The following is a 12229-nucleotide window of genomic DNA, read 5'->3' on the forward strand; positions in this document are numbered from 1 at the left end:
GGGAGTGGGTGTGTGTGAGGAGGTTCTCTTGTTTAGCTCTATTGCTGTTTATTTGAAAAAAGTTGGTTAAAGCAGGGAACCATAAACTAAACGATTCACATATACCCTTTTTTTTTAAAAGTTCAAAACATAAACATCCATTTTTTTTCTGTAGATATTCGATGTGGAACCCAGAGCTTTTCTTAGAGGAGACAAAGGCTGACTGCATAAACCATAGTCATGATGCGTTGTCGCCCTCATGATGGTGTTTTACTGGGGAACAGGAAAGTGGGGGCTCTACAAAGTAACCTGAGGATAGAATTCTTACTCTTTAAAAAAAAGTCTTTTTGATGATCTCTCAATATATTTACGCTTGCGTCTACATCTACTTCTATAGCACTGTTTAAATGTCATCTTTTAAAAAATGTTTCCAAAGCATTAGACTTAATTTTCATAGGAACAACAACTCTTTTCCCAATGATATGTTGTCTGCTTATGTAATTTAAATTACATAATTATAGTAATAAGTACAACTGGCAAAAATGGATTTGGAAACCAATCCAGTTGATTCTTGGTGGGAGCAGAAGCATGTGGATGTATGAGAGAGTAGAACACTTGCCTGGAATGCTCATTTTGCCATGGGTGTTAGCCAGTGTTTCATACATGGAATGGAAACCGGCAGGTAAATGAATGAGCTGATTAGGTAGGAGATAATTAAGAATGTGTCTGTATAGCTCCACATATGTGACACATTTCCTATATATGAACAAAAACACATAGTTTTGAAAAAAAAGTAGAAATTACTGTATTACCATATCTGCTTTTTAAACTGAAGATATGTTAGCATCTTTCCATGTGAAGATTGTAGGCATAAAATTTTCTTTGATTGAGGATTTTTTTCTAGCCCCTGCCACATTAGGTAGTTACCTTACATGCTTCTTTAGCATTCTTTGCTCACGTTTGTCCTAATGCTTGTTATACCTTATTTTAATTATTTGTTTGTTTACCTCTTCTTGTTTCTCCTTCAGATTTTTCCCATCAAATCTTTATCCCCTATTACATTTATTATGTCTATTCTAACCACCCTTTTTCTTTTTTTAATTCTTCTGCAATCAGAATTTTTCTATTACAGAGTTATTTATAAACTGGTCTTGAATTCTGCTTTTAATGGTTCTTTTCAGTTTTTATTTGACCTCACTTCAGCAGATGACCCTTGACTCTTATCTATTTTCTCTCTTCTTATGATTTGTTTTTTTAAAAAAAATATTTATTTATGAAGTATTGATTTACAATGTTGTATTAGTTTCTGGTGCATTCCTTAAGATTTGTTATGTCATCTTCACTGCCTTTTCTCAGGTGCCTTGGTTGGGAGTTTCTGCCGATTCTCACATGTTAACTGTAGATGTTTCAAACTTGTGTTTCTAAGGAGATGGAGTAGATGTACTTTTACCTATTCCTCACTAAACACAACTAAAACAGTAAGACATTGTATATGAAATAAATAAAAAATGGCACATAGGCTAGGGAACTTGGGACCCAAGGAACAACATGGTGGTGAGTTCTGTGAATTTTCTTTTTGCCTCTTAGATCCCAGATTTGGACCTAAAGAAGTCAGCAACCTAGAAATACTAATGAGTGTAGACAAAATCCCAATAAAAGGCTACTACTACTCTTAAGCCAGGGGACCATGAAAGGGGCAACCAGCAAGACAGAAAACTATGACAGTAACCAGTGTATTCCTACCAAATACCACAGAAGAAAAATAGTGCCCCCCCTACCATCAAAGCCTAGTAGGGAGCCTGGACTTAGACCCCCAGACAGCAGTAGAGAGGAGCTCTTCCTTCTCCCCACTGCGATGGTGTCATAGGGCACCAAGTAGAGAGTCAAAACTTGCACCACAATCCATTGGTAACAAGATAACCCTCCTCCCTACCTCCCTTGTTGGTGCCAGTGGAAGTTCCATGGTGAGCATAATGAGGCAGTCCTATCTTTCCCTGCCAGGGAGGTACCATGGAGGCCGGGTGGGGAGCCCACACACCCACCATGTCCACAGTAACAGGGAACCTCTCCTCAGAGATGTGAGTGGAGGCCAGGTGCAGAACCTGGACTTCTGTTCCCACCTTGCAGTCTTGATGTGCTGCCCCTCCCTCCTCTACTGGAGCAGTATCACAAGAAGCCAGTTTAAAAATAAGAGATTTAAATAGGTCCAAAGTCTCCTAGCTTGGTACCCAAAATTTCCAGGATTCAATATAAAAACCTGTCATCCCAAGAAGCAGGAAGATCTCAAACTGATAAGATAAAAAAGATAATTAATAGATGCCAGTACTGAGATGACGTAGATATTAGAATTATCTGACAAGGATTTTTAAAGCTGCCATCATAAAACTATTCTAATGAGCAATTATGCATATGCTGAAACAAAAGAAAAAATAGAAAGCTTCAGCAAGGAAATAGGAGAAACTTTTTTTTTTTTTTTTTTTTTTTGCGTTACATGGGCCTCTCACTGTTGCGGCCTCTCCCGTTGCGGAGCACAGGCTCCGGACGCGCAGGCTCAATGGCCATGGCTCACGGGCCAGCCGCTCCGCGGTATGTGGGATCTTCCCAGACCGGGGCACGAACCTGTGTCCCCTGCATCGGCAGGCGGACTCTCAACCACTGCGCCACCAGGGAAGCCCGGAAATAGGAGAAACTTTATTCTTCTTTAAAGATCCAAATGGAAATTGTAGAGGTAAAAAATATGATAACTGAAATTAAAAAGAAAACTTACTGGAGGGGGCTCAATAGCAAAATGTAGGAATGAGAGGAAAGGATTGGTGAGCTGCAGTATAGAATAATAAAAATTAAAAATTATCTAATCTGAACAATAGAGAGAACATTAAAAAAAAAAAAAGAACAGAGCCTTAGGGGCCTATAGTACTATAACTAAAGATCTAACATTGCTGTCTTCAGAGTCCTGGAAGGATCTGAGAAAGAGAGCAGGATAATAAATTACTTGAAGAAACAATGGCTGCACACTCCCCAAATTTGGCAAAAGACATCAACCTACAGATTCAAGAAACTGAATGAACCACAAACAGGATAAACCCAAAGAAATTCACGCTAAGACAAATCATAGTAAAACTTCTGAAAACTAAGATTTTTTAGAGAGAAAAATCTTGAAAGCAGCAAGAAATGACACTTTAGTTATGTGAAAAAGCAATTTGAATGACATTGGATTTCTCATCAAACTATGGAGGCCAAAAGCAAGTGGTAAAAGTTTTCAAATGAAGAAAGAAAAGAACAGTCAGCTCAGACTCTTACATACTGTAAAAATATCCTTCAGGAATGAAGGGAAAATCAAGACATACTTAGATGAAAGAAAACCAAGAGAATTTGTAGCCAGTAAACTTAGCCTAAAAGAATGACTGAAGAACATTTTCTAAACAGAGGAAAAGATAAAAGAAGGAACCTTGGAATATTAGAAAGAAAAAAAAGAACACTGTAAGTAAAGATAAGGGCATATACAATATACTTTCCTTCTCATGATTTCTGTAAATTATGTTTGATGGTGGAAGCAAAATTTATAATGCTGTCTGATGTAGTTCTGAATCCATGTAGAAGAAATACTTAAAAAACAATGATTCTGTAAATGGGAAGAGTAAAGGGAGAGCTGTCATAACAATATACTACAGACTGGATGACTTAAACAACAGAAATTTATTTTCTCACAGTTCTGGAGGCTTGAAACCTTAAGATCAAGGTGCCAGCAGGGTTGGTTTCTTCTGAGGCCTCTTTCCTAGATGTATAGACGGCCACTGTCTTACTGTGTCCACACTTGGCCTTTCCTCTGCATCCCTGGTGTCTCCTGCTCTTGCAAGGGCGCTAGTCATACTGGATCAGGGCCTTACTCTTATGACCTCAGTTAACCTTAATTACCACTTTAAAGGCCGTGTCTACAAATATAGTCACATTGTGGGTTTGGGTTTTGACATATGAATTTTGAGAGACACTTTTCAGTCTGTAACAGGAGGGAAAATTTCTATAATTCACTCAAACTTGTGAAATGGTGACACCAATAAACTGTGATATATTATGACATAATATCTAGAACAAACACTGAATAGGCCATACAAAGAGATATACATAAAAACCACATTAGGTAAATCAAACTGGAATTCTAAAACATGTTGAAGTAAACCATGGGAAGTCAGGAAAAAGAAGATAAAATGAACAAACAAAAACCAAAAAATAAATGGTTGACTGAAGCCTTAACATATCAATAATTACATTAGGTGTAAATGGTTATATGCTAATTAAAGGAGATGTGCAGAGTGGATTAAAAATATCACTAGTTATATATTTTCTATTAGAAATTTACTTCAAATATATTGATACAGGCAAATGGAAAGTAAAAGCCTAATAGACATATATACAAATGTTAATCAAAAGAAAGCAGTTGTGGCTATTTTTAATATAATTTAGACTTCAGAGTAAGGAAGTAAAAGAGATTGATTCTATATAAGAGTCAAACCACCAAAAGCTCAATCCTAAACGTGTATGTGTCAAATCCCAGATGTGCAAAACGCATGAAACAAGAAATAATAGAACTGAAAGGGAAAATAGATAAATCCACAATTAGATATGGAGACTTAACAACTAAGTCAACAATTGATACAACATGTGGACAGAAAATCACTAAGGGTATAAAATATTCAACACCACCATCAAGCAAAAGTATATATTTATAGAAGACTCCATCCAATGATAAAATAATACACGTTCTTTTCTTATTACCACAGAACATATACTGAGACAGACCATATCCTGGGCTACAGAGCAAACCTCATCAAATTTAAAAGAATTGAAATCATACTAAATGTGTTCTCTCACCAAAATGGACTCAAACTAGAAATCACTAACAGAAAAATACCAGGAAGACTTCTGAACATTTGGAAAGTAAACAACACACTTCTATATAGTCCTTGGGTCAAAGAAGTCTCGAAGGAAATAAAAAATATACCAAACATAATGAAAATGAGAATACCACATTTCAAAATTTGTGGGACACATCTAAAGCAGTACTGTAGCACTGAACACATACATTAGAAAAGAGGAAAAGTCTCACATTAGTAATTTCAGTTATCACCTTAAGAATCTAAAAAAAATAGGGAATTCCCTGGCTGTCCAGTGGTTAGGACTTCGTGCTCTCACTGCCAAGGCCTTGGGTTCAACCCCTGGTGAGGGAACTAAGATCCCGCAAGCTGTGTGGTACCGCCAAAAAAAAAAAAAAAAAGAATCTTAAAAAAAAGAGAAAAGCAAGTAAGCCCAAAGCAAGCAGAAGGAGGGAAATAATAAACAGCAGAAGTCAATTAAATTGAAACCAGAAAAACAATAGAGTAAATCAGTGAAACAAGGAGCTGGCTCTTTGGAGAGATTAATAAAATTGACAAGCCTTTGTTAATATTGATGAGGAAAAAAGACACAAATTACCAATATTAGGAATGAAACAGAATATCACTATAGACCCTACATCAAGAGGGTAATAAGGGAATACTACAAACAACTGTAAACACACAAAGTTGACAACTTAGATGAAAAAGACCAATTCTTTGAAAAGAATAAAGTACTACAACATTCCCAATATGAGATAGAAAATTTGAATAGTCCTCTATTAAGGAAATTGAATTACTAATTTGAAACTCCTTGAAAGATCAAGTACAGATGATTTCACTAGAGAATTTTACCAAATATATGAAGAAAAATAATATCAATTCTACACAGTCTCTTCCAGAAAATACAAGAGCAGGGAACAGTTTGCAGTTTATGAAGCTTGTACAGATAGCAAAACCAGACAAAAACAATAACAAGACAAAACAAAAACAAACCTGAAACCTCCACCTTTACAGAGCAATGTCCATCATGAATATAGACACAAAAATCCTTATTGTAATATACTATATGGGCAAGGCTAGAGAAGAACAGCCGCCTGATCGTATCAATTGATGCAGACAAAGCATTTGATAAAACTTAACCCCTACTTCATGATAAAAACTGTCAGAAAAATAAGAATAGATGTTATGGATTGGATTGTGTTCCCCAGAAAGATATGTTTAAGTCCTAACTTGCACCTTAGAAATGTGACTTTATTGCAGATTAATTAAGATGGGATCATAGGGAGTAGAATGGACTCTTAATCTGATATAACAGGTGTCCTTATAAGAAGAAAAGAGACATCGGGAGCACACAACGTGATGACAGAGGTATGGGAATCCTAGATTAACAGCTACCGCCAGAAGCTAAGAGGAGGCAAAGAAGGATTCTGTCCATAGCCTCAGTGGGAGCCTGATTCTGCTGACAATTTAATTTTGAGCTTTCAGCCTCCAGAACTATGAGAATAAGTTTGTTGTTTTAAGTCATCCACTGTGTGATACTTTGTTATAGCAACCCTAGGAAACTAATACAGAGGGGTACTTTAACTTGATAACGTGAATCTACAAAAATCCTGTAGCTACTATAGTATATAGTGGTGAAATACTGAATGCTTTTCCCCTCTGACTGGGAACAAAGCAGGGACTTTCCCTCTTAACACTCTTAACACAGTGCTAGAAGTTCTTGCCAGAGCAATGAGGCCACAGTGAAATAAAACGCATATGAATCAGAAAGGAAGAAATAAAACTGTCCCTATTTACAGGTGGCATAGTTGTTTACACAGAAAAGTTCAAAGAACTTTTTGAACTAGAACTAATCACTGAGTTCAGCAAGATTGCAGGATTCAGGAACAACAAAAATCAGTTGTGTTTCACAAGAGGAAAAGTTTTAGAGCTCTGTTGTACAACAGTGGGAATGTAGTTGACAGTACTGTACTGAACACTTAAATATTCAGAGGGTAAATTTATATTATCTGTTTTTTACCTGAACAAAACGATCAATTGTATTTCTATATTCTAGCAATGACTTTTGGAAAACAACACTATTTACCACTGCTCCAAAACAAACAAACAAACAAAATACTCTGGTGTATGTCTAAACAAATTGTGTACAGGACTTTTATGCTGAAAACTACAAAATCATGGTGAAGGAAATCAAAGAAGTTCTTAATAAATGGAGACATATTGTGTGTTCAAGAATGAGGAGACTCAACCCTGTTTGCTTGATCATTTGGGTTATTAGCAGAATTCAATTCCCTGCATTCGTGAGACTGGCATCCCTGTTTACTTGCTAGCTGTCAGTTTAGGGTTGTCTCAGCTTTTTAGATTCCACCCACATTCCTTGGTTCATATTCCCCTTCCTCCATCTTTAAAGCCTGTAAAGGTACGTTGAGTCCATCGCATGCTTTGAATCTCTTCTTTCTTCCATTTCATCTCTCTAACCCACCTGGGAAAGGGTCTCAGCTTTAATGAATTACATAATTAGATTTGGTCCATCTGGATAATCTAGAGTAACTCTCCCTATTTTAAAATCATCTGGAAGCAACCTTAATTCCGTTTCTAATTCCCCCCTTGCTATGTAGGGTATTCATAGGTTCTGATGTTGGGACATGGCCATCTTTGAGGGGTATGGGTGGGATTACTCTGTCTACCACGTATGCCTAACTCTGTAGTGGCTTCTTATTGCCCATGGCATTGTTCATTCATCCCTTGGTATCTGCGGGGGATCAATACCAAAATCTGAGGATGCGCAAGTTCCTTACATAAAATAGTATAGTATTTGCATATAACCTATGTACATTCTCCTGTATACTTTAAATCATCTCTAGATTACTTATAATACCTAATAATGTAAAGGCTAGGCAAATAGTTGTAAATACAACAGAAATGCTATGTAAATAGTTGCTGGTGTGTGGCAAGTTCAACTTTTGCCTTTTGAACTTTTAGGAATTTTCTTTTTTTCAAATGTTTTCTATCTGCAATTTGTTGATCCCGTGGATATGGAGTGCTGACTGTATATAGGTTTTTCACAAGCTCCTTACTACCTGTTTGGTTTTATCTCAGATACAGCCACTTGTGCTTAGCACAGGCCATGCCTTTCATATTTAACGTTTTTGCATGTATTCCCTCTGGCTTAGCGACTTCTCTTTCTTTCTGTGACTTATCCATAAAGACTCAGGGCAGACATCAGCTGCTTTGTTCCCAGGAGAGGTAGATGCTGCACCTTCTTTCTGTTCCCTTAGCACCATGATTATAGCATGTCTTACATTATGGAAATAATTTTGCTCGACATTTGTTTCAACCAGTAGCCTGTGAATTTTTTCAAGGGCAGAGAACATGTTTTATTCAGCTTTGTATTTCTCATCCCTAGTGCAGTATCGAGCACACAGTGAGCCCCTACTAAATGCTGACTGACTTAGTTAATGAGCATTTGTTTTAGTAGTGGTGAAACATCATCCTTTGAGCAGCAGTCCGTCAAGTCCTAAAGTGTGATGTAGGATAGGGACTCAGATTTATCTTCCTTGGTTAAGTATGTATAAGTACCAGTTCTAGAATCAGAATTGATGTCTCTGGCATGAAGATTGAAACAGTGTCAGTGATGCTGCTTGGAATGCGTCATCACTTGGTGCCTTTTTCTAAATATATAAAGTTAAGGTCATGAGCCAGGACATGCATCGGCAGACTTAGTGCTATTTCTAAGCGACCTTAACTTCTCTCTGAGTCCCTTTCCTTACACAGTTGACTCTTGAACAACATAGGTTTTAACTACATGGGTCCGCTTATAAGCAGATTTCTTTCAATTGTAAATACTACTATACTACACAATCTGAGGTTGGTTGAATCTGCAGATGCTGAACCGCGGATATGGAGGTACTGCAGATACAGATGTGGAGGGCTTACTATGTTATACACCGATTTTTGACTAAATGGAGGGTCAGTGACCTTAAGCCCTGTGTTGTTCAAGGGTCAACTGTATATAAAAATGGAAGGAGCTTCACTTTCATTCCAAAACTATTTTAGTGCTTAATCTGTGCTAGGTGCTGGGATTTAAAGACAAATAAGAAATAGTCCCTGTCCTGCAGGTGTATGTAACAGGTGAGGTTGCCCTTATGATATGATAGGTTTATTCCAACTCTGACAATCCATGATGCATTTGTCTTTCTCTTCCTTAGAGCACACTTGGGAAGAGAGGTAATAACTTTAACTTTAGTCTATGGGAAACATACAGATAGTGATTTGTTCCTTTGGCCAGGAGGTAAATTTGAGACCTGATTACCATTTCTGCTTTATGAGGTGACTGTATTTGCTTCATAAACCCAAAATTACACTGTAAACCACTCTGCACTTTTGATTTCATCCTCTGTCTCTGGAAGCAATAACAATTTCCAAGCCTAAGCTGCTTTGAGCACTTGAAGGTGGTTTGAACATTTAATCCTAGAGACCAGTTGCCCCTCTCCCTGCTCTTTTTATTTCTAATGTCACCTTTTCACCTCTTCTTTTCTCCTACATTGAGACCCCTACTAGGAAGTGCTAAATGGTAATACACTTAGAAGTTTTTCTTGAAGCAATTAAAAGACAAGAGTTTGGTATTTCTAGTTATGGAACTTTTTTTTTTTAACATCTTTATTGGAGTATAATTGCTTTACACTTATGTGTTAGTTTCTGCTGTATAATAAAGTAAATCAGCTATATGTGCACATATATCCCCATATCCGCTCCCTCTTGCATCTCCCTCCCACCCTCCCTATCCCACCTTTCTAGGGGGTCACAAAGCCCTGAGCTGATCTCCCTGTGTGATGCAGCTGCTTCCCACTAGCTATTTTACATTTGGTAGTGTATATATGTCAGTGCTGCTCTCTCACTTTGTCCCAGCTTACCCTTCCTCTTCCCCGTGTCCTCATGGCCATTGTCTATGTCTGCATCTTTATTCCTGTCCTGTCCCTAGGTTTATCAGAACCATTTTTTTTTTTTTTTTAGATTCCATATATATGTGTTAGCATATGGTATTTGATTTTCTCTTTCTGACTTACTTCACTCTGTATGACAGACTCTAGGTCCCTCCACCTCACTACAAATAACTCAATTTCATTTCTTTTTATGGCTGAATAATAAACCACTGTATATATGTGCCACATCTTCTTTATCCATTCATCTGTCGATGGACACTTAGGTTGCTTCTGTGTCCTGGCTATTGTAAATAGAGCTGCAGTGAACACTCTGGTACATGACTCTTTTTGAATTATGCTTTTCTCAGAGTATATGCCCAGTAGTGGGGTTGCTGGATCATATGGTAGTTCTATTTTTAGTTTTTTAAGGAATCTCCATACTGTTCTCCATAGTGGCTATATCAATTTACATTACCACCAATGGTGCAAGAAGGTTCCCTTTTCTCTACACCCTCTCCAGCATTTATTGTTTGTAGATTTTTTGATGATGGCCATTCTGACTGGTGTGAGGTGATATTTCATTGTAGTTTTGATTTGCATTTCTCTAATGATTAGTGATGTTGAGCATTCTTTCACGTGTTTGTTGGCAATCTGTATATCTTTTTTGGAGAAATGTCTATTTAGATCTTCTGCCCATTTTTGGATTGGGTTGTTTGCGTTTTTGATATTGAGCTGCATGAGCTGCTTGTATATTTTGGAGATTAATCCTTTGTCAGTTGCTTCTTCTGCAAATATTTTCTCCCATTCTGAGGGTTGTCTTTTGGTCTTGTTTATGGTTTCCTGGGCTGTGCAAAAGCTTTTAAGTTTCATTAGGTCCCATTTGTTTACTTTTGTTTTTATTTCCATTTCTCTAGGAGGTGGGTCAAAAAGGATCTTGCTGTGATTTATGTCAAAGAGTATTCCTCCTAACTTTTTCTCTAAAGAGTTTGATAGTGTCTTTAATCCATTTTGAGTTTATTTTTGTGTATGGTGTTAGGAAGTGTTCTAATTTTATTCTTTTATATGTAGCTGTCCAGTACCACTGATTAAAGGGGCTGTCTTTTCTGCATTGTATTTTGCTGCCTCCTTTATCAAAGATAAGGTGACCATATATGCATGGGCTTATGTCTGGGCTTTCTATCCTGTTCCATTGATCTATATTTCTGTTTTTGTGCCAGTACCATACTGTCTTGATTACTGTAGCTTTGTAGTATAGTCGGAATTCAGGGAGCCTGATTCCTCCAGCTCCGTTTTTCTTTCTCAAGATTGCTTTGGCTATTCGGGGTCTTTTGTGTTTCCATATAAATTGTGAAAGTTTTTGTTCTAGTTTTGTGAAAAATGCCATTGGTAGTTTGATAAGGATTGCACTGAATCTGTAGATTGCTTTGGGTAGTATAGTCAATTTCACAGTGTTGATTCTTCCAATCCAAGAATATGTTTGTATCGTGTTTGGTTTTTCATCAGTGTTTTATAGTTTTCTGCCTACAGGTCTTTTTTCTCCTTAGGTAGGTTTATTCCTTGGTATTTTTTCTTTTTGTTGCAATGGTAAATGGCAGTGTTTCCTTAATTTCTTTTCAGATTTTTTCTCATTAGTATATAGGAATGCAAGAGATTTCTGTGCATTAATTTTGTATCCTGCTACTTTACCAAATTCATTGATTAACTCTAGTAGTTTCCTGGTAGCATCTTTAGGATTCTTTATGTATAGTATCATGTCATCTGCAAACAGTGACAGTTTTAGTTCTTCTTTTCTGATTTGGATTCCTCTTTTTTCTTTTTCTTCTCTGATTGCTGTGGCTAAAACTTCCGAAACTATGTTGAATAATAGTGGTGAGAGTGGGCATCCTTGTCTTGTTCCTGATGTTAGAGGAAATGGTTTCAGTTTTTCACCATTGAGAACGATGTTGGCCGTGGGTTTGCCATATATGGCCTTTATTATGTTGAAGTAAGTTCCCTCTATGCCTACTTTCTGTAGAGTTTTTATCATAAATGGGTGTTGAATTTTGTCAAGAGCTTTTCCTGCATCTATTGAGATTATTGTATGGTTTTTATCCTTCAGTTTGTTAATATGGTGTATCACATTGGTAGATTTACGTATATTATAGAATCCTCTCATCCCTGTGATAAACCCCACTTGGTCATGGTGTATGATCCTTTTAATGTGCTGTTGGATTCTGTTTGCTAGTATTTTGTTGAGGATTTTTGCATCTGTGTTCAGCAGTGATATTGGTTTGTAGTTTTCCTTTTTTGTGACATCTTTGTCTGGTTTTGGTATCAGCATGATGGTCGCCTCGTAGAATGAGTTTGGTAGTGTTCCTCCCTCTGCTATATTTTGGGAAAGTTTGAGAAGAATAGCTGTTAGCTCTTCTCTAAAAGTTTGATAGAATTCGCCTGTGAAGGCCTCTGGTCCTGGGCTAT

At 37.1% G+C, this 12229-nt stretch overlaps 1 protein-coding gene across 1 annotated transcript in view; it reads left to right on the top strand.

Moving 5' to 3' along the window:
- Positions 1–12229, top strand: part of DIAPH3 (diaphanous related formin 3) — a gene marked incomplete at both ends in the record, with an annotated part of 534203 nt that overhangs the window by 142760 nt on the left and 379214 nt on the right. The gene's annotated exons all lie outside the window — the stretch shown is intronic.

Source organism: Hyperoodon ampullatus (genome assembly GCF_949752795.1).
Source record: "Hyperoodon ampullatus genome assembly, chromosome: 16".
NCBI classification, from domain to species: Eukaryota; Metazoa; Chordata; class Mammalia; order Artiodactyla; family Ziphiidae; genus Hyperoodon; species Hyperoodon ampullatus.